This window comes from Pteropus alecto, unplaced genomic scaffold (genome assembly GCF_000325575.1).
Source record: "Pteropus alecto unplaced genomic scaffold, ASM32557v1 scaffold7, whole genome shotgun sequence".
NCBI classification, from domain to species: Eukaryota; Metazoa; Chordata; class Mammalia; order Chiroptera; family Pteropodidae; genus Pteropus; species Pteropus alecto.
This window is the reverse complement of record NW_006494614.1, coordinates 12,904,178-12,916,634: the sequence shown is the minus strand read 5'-3', so window position 1 is coordinate 12,916,634 and position 12,457 is coordinate 12,904,178. Positions and strand designations below refer to the sequence as shown.

General features: G+C 33.8%; 1 pseudogene; it reads right to left on the bottom strand.

Annotated features, from left to right (window-relative positions):
- Nucleotides 1-392: 392 nt before the first annotated feature.
- On the bottom strand, nucleotides 393-511 carry LOC112474864 (annotated as a pseudogene).
- Between the last annotated feature and the right edge of the window lie 11,946 nt (nucleotides 512-12,457).

The window sequence follows — 12,457 nt, the reverse complement described above, 5'->3', positions numbered from 1 at the left end:
AAAATTAAGTAATCTCAAAGTTATTGCAATACAAGGAGGAAAGAGGATTCAATTTCTTCATTCCTTTTACCCAAAACTCTGCTGTTTAAAATGGAATTTTCTTGACATGTGTCAGTGCTTCTTCTTCTTGGGGGTAGTGGAGCTGGCAAGAAGGGAAATTTTGAACTATCCCCTAGGATTAGAAGGTGTGTTCAGCATTTAGATCCAAAGACTTCTACATTGGATCTTTCAGGCAATATAGAATAACAATGTGCTTTGTTCATTGTCAAGTTAGTTTTTGTTGTTGTTTGTTTGTTTGTTTGTTTGTTTTTAGGCGAAGCAAACCTTGGTTGACCTCAAAGATTGCAAGAATCTTGTCAGCTTACTATCCCTTATTTTTTTTAAATTTTTTATGCCTATAGCACCTGGTCTTCCTAGGTGGTCTCCCATTCAGGTATTAACCAGGCCTGACTCTGCTTAGCTTCCAAGATCAGATGGGATCAGGCTTGTTCAGGGTGGCATGGCTGTAGACTCAAGTTTGTTTTTAACATGAAGAATTGTAATATCTCTAGGACTTTGTCTACTTAGAATTAGTTACATCACTTTTGTCTATTTGTTAATCTTAGAAGACCGTTTTCATTCTTCTTAGCTTGATTCCAATAACAACTTCCTAAAAAGAGGCACTAGGATCCTGCTTATTGCATTAGTTTCTTTGGGGACTCTATATTTCATGGGTTGTCAAGGTATTACCTTAGTTACAGTTGGAAAATCATAATCTCTTAGAGCTTAATTATTAGTTTACAAAATTCTTTCATTTCAAAAATGAGATTCTAAAGCACGAAAGTTGAATAACTTACTCAAGTCATAGGATTAATTTGTCCCAGAGGGATAGGAAACTGGGCAGGAAACTGGATTCCATGCTATCGATTTTAATTTGCCATACTGCTACCCACTGGAGTTTTGTTATCTAAGTATATTTTTCTTACCAGTGATGACCACAAAGGAATCATTTTTCGATAATATTATTTACAGGCTTCTTAGGGAGAGGAGAGTTTTCAATATCCTCCTTCTAACAATGGAACATCCCTCCTTTTTTTTTCTTTCTCCTCCCCAAGGAGAAGAAATTATAATCCAATTGTTCAATAACAGAGAACTGATTAGGCTATATTTCCATGAATGGGAGTCATTGTGCGTTAAGTAGTCATGTATTGCCATGTCTCAATATCTTTTTATTTCTTTTCTCCTCATTAATAATCATTAAGTAGATTTTTGCTTGGGGCTGACCATGCATCTTTCTCCCTTTCCATTCAAGCTAGAACCTTGCTTTAAATTTTATATTGCATAGCTGGCCAGAGAGTCCTGAGAACCCAAGACTGAGGTTCTGGCATAAAGGAGACAGAGGCTTTGCTTAGAGTTAAAGTTTAAGCAGCTTGTCCCAACCTAACTTTATTGGAATTCAGCACTGTAGGATTTGGGGCATGGGCACATCAAATAGGAAAGTAATGCTTTGATTTTTACTTCCTTGTGTGTGTAATTTCTTTGGAAACCTTGTGAAAGAAAGAAGGGGATGATTTTCTCGTTAGGTTCAGAAATTCCTGTGCCCTCTGGTCAAATGTTATGAAATAATATAAAAATCACCCTTAATATTATTGGAGAGTGTTCTAGCTGATGCACATTATGTATTAAAGTTTAGAATGTCATAACAGATAACCTGCATCTCTCTGATCCAGCATATTATTATAATGACTAATACCATAAATATTTGTTAATTAATTGAATTGATTCATGTATGAAGGCTTTAAAGCATAGTACATTAAGCCTCATCTTCTTCTGTTAGAAAATGTATTCAAATCCAGTTCTGCATCCTATTAGTTGTAAGACCTTGGACAAGTAACCTATCTTCTTTATGACTCAATGCCCTTTTCTATGAAATTATAGTATTTACTTCAGAGGATTGTTGTAAAAATTAAATGATATCATGCACACTTGTAAGCATTTAGCGTAAATGTTAACTATCATTATTATGGTTCTAAAGATTATATACTTCTCTCAGGCATGCCTCTGCATCATGATTTCAGTATATATGTACCCAATTTGAGGGAAGTTTTGGATGAAAGGATAAATATGACATCATAAACTTAACCATCATCAACTATTGTGACTGCAGGTTTAACAATGGATCAAGTGCCATTCTTTTTTTAGATCTGTCAAAACAATTACTCCTTGGGCAGACCTGGGGTTAGGCAATTGTTTGGTGAGTACGTCTGACCTAGGCAGTTCATGGATTTCTTGAGTCTACCCATTTATAGTAATAGATGGTGGTCTTCTTTTCCCATTATTTTTGAGACGAGAGTTTCAAATTGCTTATGTCTATTTTAATCTGTTTGTATGACAATGTTTAATCTATTAATGAGCAACCTAGATGTTGGAAGCTGTCTATGCTTTAAGGATGCCAAAATACCATATTCAGTTTAGCTGGGGAAAAGTCATTATTTAGGTTCTATTTAAAGCTTGGGAGAAAAGAGAACTCTAACCAATTCTTTATATAGCCCAATGGCTGTTAAATTAATACACATCCCATAAAGGCTGTTAAATTAATAAACAGAATGTTTGCTAAATGGAAATCTGTCATTATTTTTAAAAAGTTTGAGTCATTGGATCACATAAACTAATACATTCAAGTCATTGAAAATGTCTTAAACAAAGGATTTTCCCCCAAAGGAATATGAACAAATCTTAAATAATGATGAAATTATTGTTAAATGTCATATTTCCCAGTCTAATAAATGCTTAAAATAGCATTTAAAAAATTCTCCAAATACTGCATTAAACGTAGTATTTAATGCAGTAGTCGCTACTTAAAAAAATACATGTGAAATCATACTTCTTTTTATTGTATAGGATGTTATTGTTTTAAAATTCTTGTTTTGAACACTTTTCAAGAGGTCACCAAAAACATTAGATGCCATATTTTCAAATTACAAATCTGGGTTTAGATTCAGTGAAGGAAAAGACTCTTGCTTTCTTCTCAGTTCTTCAGATTAAATAAAACAGCCCTCAGGTCCTCAATAATTGTAACTAATACTGTATTATTTTTATGTTTGTAATTTTAGATGTAATTAACCTGTGAAAGTTTATATTCCATTGTGACCGTATGTCAGTGGGCCCCATGCCAGTTCTTGGCCTTTTTACTCTCAGATCCAGTCCTCACTCACCTTCTGTTCCGATGGGAACTGATTATATTGTATTTTATAGGAGGAATGATCTGCACAGGCTGCCTTTTCTAGGCTCCCATGTCTTCTGTGTTTGTAGTGGGAGGCATTGGCTAGATATAGGGGAGTATTTATTTATGCTTTTTACAATGTTGATGGAAATAATTTTTTTGAGAAGGAAAGAAATAAATAAAAATAAAAACTAATTGCATTCATAAGTAATATTATATTTGGAGGTAATATTAGTGTACTTAGTTAATGTGTATCTGTCTGAGAGTTTGTAATCATCATGAAGACAATGATCACGTTTGTACTGATGGTAACTGTATGCCTAGCATAATGATTGAATAATGAATAACCATTTACTCAGTCATTTAACTAGTTACTATAGTGCTGGGAATCAAAACCTAAGTTGGTCAAACTTCAACACTATGAACTTTCCATTAAATTATACTGTAGCTGATGACCTTAAGATAAATTTTGAAGGTCTATATTACAAAGTAGGAAGTTATTTTCATTTTCACCTAGAAAGTAACACATCTTTTCTACTCAACTTAAATAGCAAGTTCATTGTCATGAGTATGATTACCATATTTGATTGTTCATATTGTTCATATTGATTGTTCCACATGTCAACCTAGAGAGAATATGTACCTGCATCAATGATGCATTAAAATAAAAAGAACTATTAACCACTTTTTTCATGAAATATCTTGTGCTAAACCCTTTAGAGACTATAAAGAATCTAAAACATGAGCTATTCCTTATTTCAAACAATTTATAACCAGGTTGTAGAAAACTCTATTTATACCTAAAGGATAACAATATAATCAAGTGTTTTTATTTAGTAAGACAAATGGAATAGATAGAAGAAGGACAGGAAGAATCAATGACTTTTGACATCTATTCCCAAAAATATGGCAGAAGAGATACTCCAAGAGTCATCCTCAAAGAAACAAAAAAATTCAGGCTAAAGTATTAAAATTCAACTTTGAAAATATATCACTGAGCTGGTACAAAAGAAGAGAATAGGCAGAGCTTAAAAATAAAGAGAAAGTAGAAACCCTTGGAAGAAAAAGATAAAAACACTGGCTCTTGTCCTAAAGGTCTATGCTGAATTCTGGCAATTTGGAGCTTCAGCTTTGGTAGTGGTATTAAGATGAATACTCTGTGAAAGCATCTATAGATCTAGGGATCTATCTTGAGCCACATCAACTGTGGTCCCTATAGTTGAGGATTCACAAGCAGGAAAAAAAGAGTAGATTTCAAAGCAGTATATGCATTTTTATCCAAACTTTCTTTATAAAATACATATTACATATGAAAAATACACCAAAATATTCATTCCCACATAGAGAAGTAGTGGGTGATTTTTTTAAAATATATTACTGTCTATTCTTCCAGGTTTCTTTAATAAACCTGTATTGTTTTTATAACTTAAAATGTATATATCATTTGAAGAATCTGAAGCTTGTGATAAATTGAGGAAAACAATATGAACAACAAATCTCAAACCTACCTAGTTCTTGACTAGATCATCACAAATCTCTTACCTCAAAGATCTAGTTAAAGAAAAATGTTCTCATTTTCAGGCATAAGGACTATTTTATTCATCCTGCTACATACACAAAAAGACAGGTCCTGGGAGCTCAGAGAATATTAAGAATGTTAAAAAATAAAAAATAAAAAAATAAAAAATAAAAACTAGAAGCATATCATACAAACACAGCTGAAACCCAAAGACAATAAAAAAAATCTTAAATGCAGCCAGTGGGAAAATATGACATGCTATATACACAGAAACAAATATGAGAATTTTAGCAGACTGCTTGTCAGCAACTGTGCAAGCCAAAAACAATGGAGGAATATCTTTCAAGTGCTGAAAGAAAAAAAGCTGTCAGCCTAGAATTCTATATCCAACAAATATAATTTTCAAAAAATTAAAGGAAAAATGAAGACTTTCTCAGACAAAAAGCAAATTCATAGCCAGCCAACTTGCACTACAAGAAAAAAAAAGTTAAAGAAAATTATCTAGGCAGAAGAAATATGATATCAGATAGTAACTTGGATCTACACAAAAAAACAAAGTGTGCTAAAATTGAAATAAAAAAAGTAAAAATATATTTATTTTTATTACTTTTACTTGCAGTAAAAGATAGCTGTCTAATGCAAAAACAGTAGCAAGTATGTAATAATAAAATTAAGACAGCAATTCACAAAAGAAGGAGAAAGATATTTCAGTTATACAACTGCAAGTTTCTAATGCTACATGTGAAATAGAATATTATTTGACGGTAAAATCTGACAAATTAAAAATGTATATAAACCCAGAAATAAAGTAGGTTGATTTGCAGGTAGACCTATATCACCTCAACCTCTAATGTATCTTTCTCATCCCCTCTCAACCCATTCTGAATATCCATCTGGTTCCTTTCCTAGATTTGACTATTTCCTCTTGGTTTATAGCATGACGTATTTCTCTTTGCCCAAATTTCTACTGATCATAGAATTTAAACCCATGAATCCTCTTAAAAAGATCCAAAAATGTGATAGGAAACAATTCGAATTTAGTAAAATAAATGTGACACACTCACAGGGAGAATTACAGCTTTTGAGAGAGCCAATCTTGGGCCTTCTGGGACTGCTCTGGTGAAGTTTTAAAAGCCAGTACTCAGTGGGCTGGGAGGTTACTGGGGGTTTAGGAGAAGGGAACCTTTAGGGGGAGTTGGGGGTGATATAAGGAGTGAGAAAGGTTAGAAGTGGACTTCAACCACTTCTATCAAAGGTCTGGGCTATTCTACTACTTTCTTTGTGGCCATATACTTGACAACATTATAAAAATAATTAAAAATAAGATACACTATAATAAATAAGGAAAGTTGGGAGGTGAATATATGTTAATAAAATTAGGGCAAAATTAGGGTGAATTAAAATGAGAGTAAAATAAAATGAAGAAATAACCATAAAATAGGATTTTAAATTATCCTAATGAAGATCTTAATAAAGATAATAATGCTGACATAAAAATTTATATTTGAAATAAAAGGTAAAAGGGTAGAAACTAGTAATATAAACTTAAGTTGTAAAAGCATAAAAGTAAAAACAAAAAGAAGATTAAAATAAAAGTCTAAAACTAGTAAATGGCAAAAAAGTGTAAAAGAATCAGGGAGCGAGTTTTCAAAAAGATGTTAAGAACTGAAGAAGAAAAATAAAAATAACATGACTAAAGAAATTGGTAAAACTATTTTTAAATGAAAAGCAAGACACCAAGGAAAGGATATGCAAATATGTGACATTGAGAAATACAAAGGATATGCAATCACAGGCACAGAGAGCAGATAAAGTGTAGACTGCTGTGTAAAGCTCTGTATAATTATTGACTATATTATAATCCATATTGCTAACTATTTTGCACTTTCGTAAGCCTTTTGCCTGTAGTATTATTATTTTCTCTTCTGTAATCTCTCTGCTTTTATCTTCTTTTTATCAAGTTCTACTCACATTTCATACTTGGGCTTAAATACCGCTTCTTCCCCAATTTAAATATGGGACCCCCACAAACATTGGGTTTGCAAACTCTAGATGTGGCATTCCAGAAGTAATTCAATAATATTAGAAATCTGACTCTCATTCAATATGTTGAATCATTAGCTTACAGCATGACACACAATCTTCATCTATTCCTTACATGAGTGTTTCTATTGGCGAGTGTAGTAGCTTTTGCACTGACTCTGTAATCCACTTACTTCATTAGAATTCTAGCATCAAGGGTGAGTTACTTAAGTTCTGACCTGTGTTTCCCATTTTATAAATGAAATAAAACTAATACCTATCACGTAAGGTATTTGTAGGGTTTAATTAGGTTGTTGCGGGGATTAAGTAAAATGATACATGTAAGATACTTAGCTCAGTCCCTGGAACAAAGTGAACTTTTAACAGACAGGGTTGTTAAAATTAGTGAGTCCTGAATCATTTTAGGGCTTTGAGGAGGATATTGCATGTTCAATGTTTCTTTATGTTTGAATTTATAAATTATATAAAATAGGAGCTTTCTTTCATAATGTTTGCATATCAGCACCACTAACTGAGCTATCGTGATGTAATTCTGGCAAACCACTTGGGTTTCCTAAAATGAATAATCAAGAGAGCTAGATCCTATGATTCTATTGAGCTATAAGGTTAGTAGAAAACCAGTAGAGATTCTGGAGTACTTTTCCTGGTGTCTGATATGCTTCGACTCAATGTCAGCTGTCCTAAGTATATTTGAGTTAATTCTGTACAGGAACCACTCTGATTTGAGAGAATACTGAGTAGCAGTCTCTGCTAGTGGAACACTTGTATGATTGTCTTACCTGTCTTTCACCCTTTTTTTATTACCAGGTTCAGGCTAAAGCAGAAGTCTGTACAGGACTCAGGATGCGGGCCTGACACTGGCCCCTCTGTATAGGGTCATGAGAGGCCCCCAAATCTGGAGCAGAAATGGGTTTGTGAGTTGGGAGAATATGGCTGAGAGGAGTTGAGAGACTCCGCCCCCTCGCCCTCATGTGGATTTGAGGGTTTCCATCTTCCATCAGACCCATGTCACAACTCTTTTGATTTGCCCTTTAATTTACACATATGATTTGCTTTAAAAAGAATTTGATCTTGAATTAGTTTGGGGGTCTGAAGGTATCTTAAAATTTCAGTCAAATATTAGCAAAAGATAATATTTAATGCCTTTAAATTTTTTTAACAATGATAGCAGCTTATATTTATAATGTATTTACTTTTTAATCAAGATATTTCTGTGAGATAGAGGAAAGACTTGACTACTTTGTTTTATAGAGGAATTTAGTCATTTAAAGGTCTAGTGACTTACATATGCCCAGATCCCTGAGCGATAAACTGTAACATTAAATTCAAGAGAATTCAAACATTGTGTATTTGTTTTTCTCACCTTCTTAAGAGGTCACTACAAAAGTTTAAAAGGATATTGTTTTTATATCTTCATTATCTAGAGATGAATACTTTCTTCCTCTCTCTCTGGCTCTGTCTCTCTCTTATTAATAAAATTCCTTCTAGAAGAATCTATATTCTGGTCTACAGTGACCTGTTCTGACATCTGATTTTCTTTAGAGAGCATTTCCTTTCTAGAGTAAAATGTTCTGAAATCTACTTACCTAATTATTTAAACAACCACTTACAAATATAAAACATGGTCAAGTTATTAAAGTCATAAGACAGGGGAAAAAAATCCAATCAGTATAAGCTCTCCTATTTTCAAGTGTTAAATGGCTATTTATAATCTTTGTTACAATCACTACCATTATATTACCAGCACTTTTTTATAACACCTTATGAAGCTTGCCTGTTTCCAAGAATGGTATTATAAGTATAACTCTTTACTCTACTCTCATTATAACAAGAGGAGGTCAATGGTCTAAAGGGTGGTTTCCTATTATGAACGGATAAAAACTAAAATCAATAAATCTCCAGATCATAAATGTTGCTACAGTCTGGCAAGGTTGAGAAAATTATGAGCCGAGCCTCATGATGTCTGGATATTGTAGCTTGTAAATTTCTACATACATATGTATGTGGTTATGTATATACTTGCTTCTGGGCCCTTCCTAGAATTTGCTGAGAAATGTGGTAGAATTTTGTTCAGTTTGGTTCTGGGATCATTGAGAAAATGTTGGTACAATATACCCAGTGAATATATCCAGTAAAAAATGAATGTATGCAACTAATTATCTGGTAAAATGTTCCTAAGATTATAAAGTCACATTTTTCCCTTTTGAATTCATTACTTTGATCAGGAAACTAAAATAGGAAATCATTTGCTTCCATTGTTCAATAAATTATGAATTTTGAGATTAATTGGCAAAGCTTTTGCCTTTGTTATAAATGTTCACATCGAGTGGTGATAATTCTAATAGTTCCACCAGAATAAGAGAGATCACCAGAAACATAATAAATTGACTTAATTAAAGACAATATATTTAAATTATTACATAGTTCAGCATTAATTTTTAGGCAGTGTTGCTTAGTGATTAAGTGCAAGGCTACTGAAGCCAAATCATCCATTCAATTTCTGCCTCTGCCACCTAAGAACAGTGTGATCTTGGGCAAGAAACCTAATCTCTCTGTGCCTCATTTTCTTTATCTGTAAACTGAGGGGTAATATAAGTTCCTACATAAAGAGCTGTTATGAGGGTTAAATGGGTAAATAATTATAAAGAGCTTTCATACACAGTAAGCACTATGTATATATGTGTTGGCTATCTTATTTACATAGAAATCTTACAAGTAGCCAAACACCAATAAAAGAATGGATATTAAATGCATAATCTCAATTTCTCTAAAGTGGACAATGACAACTCATCTTAGAAGCGGCTTCAGGAATCTGAGTGGGTCACTATAGAAAAAATAAAAAGCTATATGCTAGATGTTTTTCTAGGTATTGAGCCTATAGCAGTGAACAAAACAAATATATACATAACATCAGGTAGTTGGTGTCAGAAAGAAAAATTGGGCCAATCAGAGGATAAAGCATGATGAGGAGATAGAAATTGAGATCAGAAAAAACAGAAGCGGATTCACTACCTAAAAATATATCGACCTCCATTAAGCTCCATATATCACTCTAATTAAGTCTCTTGATACTCCAAAAAGTACAGTGAGAGATGCCAGGGCAAAGCATGAAAAGGGGGGAAAAAAAAGAAAAAAAGGAAACACAGACTAACAACAGTGAAAGTGTTATAAACTATACTATAAAAATTGTAAAGTTTCTCTCAATGAGTGTTTTATATCAATAGGGCTATGGAAGAGAGAAGTAATAAAATTATAAAGTTTTATAGAACATATTAGGGCTATGGTAGATGAGTCTTTTACCTATTCAGAACTCAATATATATAAATTCACCTCTCCAGAATTCAGCTGAGATTTAGGAATTCATATCTTCACTGAAAAGTTGCTGAAAAGTAGTGATGGGAATCCCATAACCCATATAATAAAGTTCATGCTCATTCCATATATTAAAGTCCATTGACTTTACCTTCCAGAAAACTGACAAAACAGAGATTTCTCAATCCAAAATATATTACATATAGCAATTAAGGATGGGAGGAGGGCATTAAATTCCAAATTGACAGCATAAAGAGACTACTGACAGCAAGAGCTGACAAAGTGAAAGAACAAAAAAGCAAAAACAGGCACTCCGAAAGAACAAATGTGCAGGTGCGAACACTTCTATAGCCTTCGAATAGAATACTGTCTTACCCTATAGCACATTAAGTGATAGTCAGATGGCTAAGACTAAATCTTAAAAAAAAAAAAAAAAAAAAAGAGTTGAAAGTGGTGAAAACTGCTTAAAAAGGCAGGTGATGAGTTCATTAAGCAGTAAAGAAATATATTCTTCTGTCTAGATACAAATCATGTAGCATGACTCCTAAATATATGAGGCTTTCATGTAACTACCAATAGAGACATTGGAAACATGTTCCATAATTTCACTGGGACCTTTGCAGATAGTGTTATGTACATGCCAAATTATGCCTACCAATAACTCAAAATGGGGAAATGTGGAGAGATCTTTTATAACGCCCTCAAGAAAACCTATTATTTTGATTGGAGGACATTTTCCATATTGTGGGAAGTTCAGGATGGCTTCTTTGGTTTGGAAGCTACTAAAATCAGTGATCAAGTTTCCACTTCATACCCCATTTCTACCTTAACATCGCCCACCCTGATTTCCACCAGACCCTTTCTAGAAGATGGGTTAAGGCAGGGGCTGTTAAAACGGAAACACAGTTATCAGAAATAGCCATCCTGTTCCCAAGGATTTGACATCATCATTCACTAAATGGTCAGCCCCATAATTTGCAGGCAGCACTATTTGCAAAACACCCTTCTTCCTAGGACAACAAAAGGGATCAGTTCTGGAAAGACTGCTGAAGACATGGGTGCTCATCTTTCTTACAACTAGAATGCACCTTCTATGATCATGTGAAGGTCCACAAAATTGAGGATTCATAAGACTTTTACATAGAATTTTTAATGTTGCAATATTATTACAATTCTCTTTCTCCCATAAATACGTTAAGAACATTACTTCCTATATCCTCATCCACACGCCTAGCCACTATTTTTCCAAATGCATGGAGGAAATCTCAGAATTTATTTTGATAAGTCTGTGGTCAGCATTAGTTCGCTAAAATACAGTGGGCAGCCAGAACTGAGAAGGCCAAGGCAAAACTAGATTCTATAAGTTGGGGCATGCCCTGCCAGAATACGCCTGACTTATTCAGTATCCGGTAGCAGGGAGTTACAGTGGAATCCAGTATCGGAATATAGGCAAGTGGTCCAGAAATTCAACACGCAGGTTTTTGGGGTCTGGAAAAAGATGAAAAGCCTAATTTGGAGGCAATTCAGGTACTGGTTGGAAAAGCCAAGGAGTGGATCAAAATTAGATAATGGCCAAGGGACAAACAGAAGTTAGAGGTCAAAGCAATATAGCAGATCTTTCTCTTTCAAGCAGGCAAATATCTCATTTCAATAAGTGACAGATATATTTCTATGCTTTGGTTTTTTCTTCCCTTAACTCCCCCTTTTTTGGCATGAAAAACAAGTCTTCTGTGAGACGATATAGTTGGCAAGTGGGAGTGGGCAGACATCTCAGGGGGACTTTTCAGAAGATTATCCATTTTCATAAATTATTCTCAAATTGCTCTATCCATTTTAACAAGTGAAGAATCATTTAGGAATGTATTTGATCATCAAAAAAAAATTTTCTAGTGCTTTTTGTGTTTAGAATGAATAAAAGTTAATGGAAAATTTATTAAGGTTGACAGTCCACTATGAACTTCAATGTACTGCAAGCTGAGCTGGCAAAATACTCTTTAACGGGAAAGAGAAATAGGACAATGGAACTAACCTATCATATCACTTCTCAGTGACAGCTCTCCTGGGAGAGGCTTTGTCAAAACCTGTTTGTCATGTGCTCTGGGCTCTTTGATGGTTTTCTTTCTTAGCTTTGGACTCCAGGAACGTATTCAAGATATAATTTAACTCTACTACATAACATCTGCTATGGGGTTTCAAAACCACAAAGCAAGCACATTTAATGATTCAAAGTTCACAGCTTTATCAACAGCAGCAACTGTTCACAATCAGAGTCAACATGCCATCACCACATGTTATTGACGTGATTGTAAATAGTGCTGATGATAAAAAAATTCACATGGTACCTTCTCCAATGATCCAATGATCTGTTTTTCAAACACTAA